Source organism: Condylostylus longicornis, unplaced genomic scaffold (assembly GCF_029603195.1).
Source record: "Condylostylus longicornis isolate FDR11 unplaced genomic scaffold, ASM2960319v2 ptg000226l, whole genome shotgun sequence".
NCBI lineage: Eukaryota > Metazoa > Arthropoda > Insecta > Diptera > Dolichopodidae > Condylostylus > Condylostylus longicornis.
This window is the reverse complement of record NW_026578193.1, coordinates 428,856-434,855: the sequence shown is the minus strand read 5'-3', so window position 1 is coordinate 434,855 and position 6,000 is coordinate 428,856. Positions and strand designations below refer to the sequence as shown.

General features: G+C 28.7%; 1 protein-coding gene across 6 annotated transcripts in view; it reads right to left on the bottom strand.

The window, feature by feature from the left end:
- Positions 1-225: 225 nt before the first annotated feature.
- LOC129616487 (uncharacterized) overlaps positions 226-6,000 on the bottom strand; it is a 29,146-nt gene continuing 23,371 nt past the window's right edge. For 3 of the 6 annotated variants that reach the window (XM_055532135.1, XM_055532136.1, XM_055532137.1), the window contains one exon: positions 232-263. The gene's annotated coding sequence lies outside the window, so the exon portion shown is untranslated. Of the gene's footprint in view, positions 264-6,000 lie in introns of all 6 variants that reach the window. The other 3 variants (XM_055532138.1, XM_055532139.1, XM_055532140.1) reach the window with 2 other exon arrangements.

Sequence of the window (6,000 nt, the reverse complement as noted above, 5' to 3'; positions counted from 1 at the left end):
AACAAAAGGTTATGTTTTTTATTTATTCTCTTCTAATACTTTTTACAACTCTGTTTCTTTTTTTTTATTAATTCGCACACAGTAGTTACAATATTTAATAACCCCGGAACCATATTGATATTTTAATTTTTAAACTTTTCGAAATTGCGTTCGTCAAAATCACATGGCAATCAGTACCTATATGACAATTGCAACTATGAAATAGATCGTTACTGTAATTTAATGCGTCGAATGGCCATCATTTTGAATATGCCGGAAGCAGCCTATAAAATTTGTTTTGGTTAAATAATATTTAATTGTTTTTTATATATTTTTTTCTAATTTCCTCTTCATGTTCTTTTGCTATGTATTTATATCAATATTTAATAAATATTCTTTCATTAATTATGTTTTCAACTTTACACTACAGTTACTTCCCATATCTTGAGTTAACGTACCCTATGAGAAAAAAAGCTCTTCACTTTAATATAACAAAATTAATAAAAAAACTTAAATAATAAAATGCTTTCCGCACCACATAAAATGTCGAAGGCGTAGATTGTGTTTGTAGTTTTTCCGCTTTTTAATATCTGTTTTAAGAATTTAAAAAAAAGGAGTTTATGACTATACGCAGTCTTATTTATGGCACTATTGTTTTTTTGTACACTATTATATTACAAAGGCATAAAAATTATCTAATGCAGTTAAATACGCAATATTCATATTATGTTGCTCTTTGTTTCTGCCATAGCTTGAAGTATTGGGTATAAAACTTATAAAAAAACCGGAAATGTTGTGCAAATATTTGTGTAAAATTTATGTGTCATGAAAACATGAAAAACATATGCGTGTATATCAAAACGATATAATATTATATAGGTCCGACGTATATTGAAGACTACTTATTAATAAAAAAAAAAGATGAGAAGTAACATAAAAAGTAACAAACAGTAAAAAGTTCTATTTTGATTGCAAGTGTTTCTGATAATCGAATAAAAGAACTTTTCTTTAAAAATTAGAAATTTCAATCATAACAAAAGAATAAATAGGTTTTAAAAGTTTTTTTTTTAATTATACATATATTCTGTTAAAAATAGTCAGAAATTGAATTATTAAATAGACAGTAGTTCTTAATTACCGACCGTATTGTGTAAATAATAGGTAGGTTATGTGATGGCAACAAATTTTGCATATCGAGTTTTCGGTGGGAACGTACTTCTCCATAGTAGGGAAGTGTAAATAAACTATTTTTAGCAACCTGTCGGTCTGTCGGTCTGTCCGTCTGTCGGTCTGTCCGTCTGTCGGTCTGTCGGTCTGTGTGTGCACACGTGTATCTCAAGTTCGGCTCAACCGATTTTGATGAAATTTTATATGTAAGTTTGTTTCCACCATGGCACGGATCGATCAACTTTTGGTATATATCAGGCCTCGGGAACTTCACTTTTTAGCGGGCCTGTTTTACATTTTTGAACATTTTGAAGAAAATATTCAACCGATTTCATTGAAATTTTACATATAAGCTCAGCTCGACCGTCCGCAAAAATTCGTATGTTTTGGAAGAAATCAGGCATCGGCAACTAGACGTTTACTACGGGCCAAATATAGATTTTTGTGTATATAAAGAGAAATAATCAACCGATTTCATTGAAATTTAATATATGAACTCCTCGTGTTAAAACAATGAACATATAAATTTTTTGGAAAGATCAGGGCTCGAAAACGGATTTGCTGGCCGATTTTACATTTTTCACCATTTTGAAGAAAGTATTCAACCGATTTACTTGAAATTTCATATACAAGCTTTGCTCGATCATACGCAAAAATTCCTAACTTTTGGAAGAAATCAGGCATCAGCAACTGGGCGTTTACTACGGGCCAAATATACATTTTTGTGCATATAAAGAGAAATAATCAACCGATTTCATTGAAATTTAATATATGAATTCCCCGTATTAAAACAATGAACATATAACTTATTTGGAAAGATCAGGGCTCGAGAACTGATTTGCGGGCCGATTTTACATTTTTCACCATATCCACAGAACAAATTGATGGAATTTCTTGAAATGTGATATTTGAGTTCTGGTTGTTACCGAAACTAAATGGCGAGCATTTCAGGGAATTCGGGTAGCACAAAGCGAAACTCTACTAAGAGCCAAATTTACATTTTTCTAAGTATGTTAACTATAAGCTTACTAATGTCCTAAAAATTGGAAAGAAGTATTTAACAGACATTTTTATAATATTCTGTAACACTTTCATTTAACTAGACAATACACAATGCGGTCGGTTATGTGCTGACCACATCAGATTTTTTTTTTATATTCTCGTTATTTATTATTTTTTACTTTTTATAAATTTTACTATTTTCATATATTTTATTATTTTTTACTTTTGATGAACCTTAAGCAATTTTAATTTTTAAAATTATTAAAACTACAGACTTATTGAATTCGGCAGTTTCTGTCTTTGCATGTCTGATTTTATTCTATTTTTATCTTTTTCCCCATTACAATTTTCCCAAAGTTAAATAGCTACAAATCAAACATTTTACGTTATATTACATACACTACATTGTGACTTCAAAAATGCAGTACAAAAAGTTTTAAAACAGTTTTAATACAGTTTTACTACCGCCGCAAAGCTTTTAATACCACTGCGTTGTATTAAAAATACGAAAGCTTTTACTACCTTTTTGAACATGAATTTGACGATCTATAAACTTTTTGACGTTTAGTAATTTTCAAAAACAGTTTTCTAAAAACAATAATATTATAAAATTAATCTTTTCAGAGTAAAATTAAAAATAAATGAATAATGAATTTTTTAAATTTATTGGATTGCAATAGCTTTAATCAAAACAGCAATTTAATAGAAATTAAAAAAATTTTAAACAAAAGAAGAAAAAAGAGATGTGCTCTCCTTTGTAATATTGTAAAACCAAACAAACTAACAAGGAAAATTCCAAAAATAATAAATTTCGACCAAATTATTCAAAAATATCCTGATGACGTATTTTTCAGTCATTTTCGAATGAGCACAAAGACAAATAATTGAAGGGTTTGAAAATAGTCGCTGCCGTCCTTTGCCAAACACCATAGGATGCATTGATGGTATGCATATACGAATTAGCAAACCTATAAAAGATCCAATAAGCTTTTATAATCGCAAGGGTTTACCCTGCTTCTTCCATTTTCAAAGAACAAATCCAAATGTAACAAAAGTTGTTGAAAACTTTCAATTAGAATATAAAAATGTAATGTCACACACAAAAATATTACTTTTGCTTTTACATAATGAACGTTACCAAAGTTTAAAAAAAAATAGCTCATTATACTAAATTTTAGAAAAAAACTGGACGGCTTACAATTTTCTGTCAAAAATTAGCTTTTGTTTATTTATTATTTAACACTGGTAACATATTTATGACATGTATATAAAATGCAGCCTAAATTTTTTCGCTACTCTCTCTGCTTTTATTTTACGTATCCACTACATTTATTTTACATTTTTGAATATGATACAACGTCAAGAGCTTTTATAATACATTTTTGAATATGATACATTGTAGCAAATACGTTTTTACTGCATTTTTGAAGTCACAAATTATATTTTCTTTTTTTGCAATGAAAACGTACAGTAAGATATACTAAAATTTATTTATTTATTGTATATATATACAGTATACAGGGTGATTCAGAAAGGTATACAACAACATATACCATTAATTAGAGGGTCGAAAATGGGTAAAAATTTTGTTCCGGAGTAGGTGCGAAAACCCTTGAGTTTCGAGATACAGGTATTTTAACGAATTTTCACGAAATTTCTAGTTATCTAAGCTTTTTTGATGATAACTTCCGTTCCGAAAAAGATAGAAGGTTCAAACAAACAGTTTCTGAAAGATCTAGTAAAGGACTTAAAATAAACTTGTTACTTGATTATGTATTTTGTGTAGTTTCGGAATACCAATCATTCGAACTTTAGCAAAAATAATTTTTTTTTTTTTCAGAATTTTGGCCACTTTCTCAAACCTTAATTTTAGTCACTTAGTGTTGAGAAATCTTTTATGGTACAGAAGATATAGCACGAAAACCATTTCTATGTCAAGATTTTAAGGACCCTAATAAAAAATTTTTCAATGGTTGATAATTTTTCCGAAACATAATTCTTTTTTTTTTTTTTATTGGTATGAAAAGAAAACTTCTTTTTATTTATTTTCTTCGTATTTTATTCCGAATAAAAGGAAGTTTTCTTTTCATACCAATAAAAAAAAAGGACCCTAATAAAATCTAAAAAACCAAAAAATTGTCATTATTTTTGATGTTTATTAATTTTAAAAGCCATATTTATGATTTACTATCAATTTCTTAATGCACTATCATTCCAAAAACCGTTAACACTTTTAAAGTAACATAGTTGTAAATGTAAGTAGCCGTTTGTTTTAAAGTGTCCTTTGTTATTTTTAAATCTAACTTGTCTTCATATTTATTCCCAAGGCGCAACATTCTGTTTCCGGCTCATGTATAGCATAATAAACTCCACAAAAGAGTGTCGCAAAAAGATTCGGTGAGAATTTTAAAATAAATTAAAGAACAAAATCGATTAACTAACAAATCTTTTAAACAATCAAACGATTAACTAACAAATCTTTTAACAAATTAGGAGCTCACTGCTCAACATGGAAACCACATCATTCACAGAAATGAATAAAAATGGCTCTCATGACTGCCCTGGGGTTCGGCCAAACTTGCATAAATGATGGCGGGACAGATAAACGAAAAATGACCCTTATTCTTGTAGGGTATATCGGCAAAAAAGACCCTGTAAGAATAAGGGTCATTTTTCGTTTATCTGTCCCCACTAAGTATAATTTTATCCAATTTATATATGCAATAAATTTTGACGAAAACCTTACAGCCTTAACTTCAAAATAATTTTTTCGTGAGGAAGAAGTTAAAACTTTACTGAAATTAGAATAAATAACGTCAGTCTGATGCTCATCTTCCATGTTATTAGTAAAAATTGAAGTTGTCCCAAACATGTTAATACAATGATCGAATAAGGAATCATGTAACATCAATTCGAAAATTTTCGAGAACGGCAGGTAATATCTACTGGTCTTATAAAATCTTCTTTAGAGACGCATGGAAAAACTTTCGACGAATATGATTTATTTAAAGTTAAAGCCAAGGGGCAACCAGCGATTCGGAACAATTTTTTAAAATTATCTCAGGATGTCATATGATAAGGAAGAAAACATGAGCCAAATATTTTTTAACAATATACATTTAGTACGAAAACCCGAAAAGGTAGTCCTACGATAAGTACTGACGTGTTGGAAAATATCGGGATTTACCGTGAAACAAGAAGAAGCATATGAATTAGCCTTTTTATAAAATCAATAAAGTATGTTCAAAAAAGTTCACATATTTTATTTGAATTATCATTAGAATTAAAAAAATTCGGGTAACTATCGCATTTTCTCCTAAAATTTATGAAATCCTAAAAAATGTTGGGATTATAAGCAAACAACCAATCACCAAAAAATTTATTTCGTGTTTTGAACAAACTAGGAAGGAGTTGACTTAACATGCTGTTGTATAGAATAAACCATTTTGGAAATTCGATTTTCTATATACTATTAATATCTGGTGAGTTATATCTTACCCTTGCCAAGAAATACTTCATTTCTTACCCTTAACTAAGAAAGCCCCGAAAATGCAATAATTTTTTTTCATTTCTTATGATTTCAACATTTTTGCATCCTTTTATTAAAACAAAGTGACAATATTAGATTGAAATGACAAATGTGATTGAAGCCTCAATTTTTTATATTTTTGGAAAAAACATTACACCAAAATAATGGTTTCGTTTAAAAATTGAAGTGACCAATTAGATAAAACTCACACACTTCACTTTTTTCTTTTAATAAAGTGAATTTTAACAGTGACATATGACATGAGCCCCTTAAATATTCTTGATTTTTTTGCTTTGTTTTTCTTTCACAAATTTCACAAAATG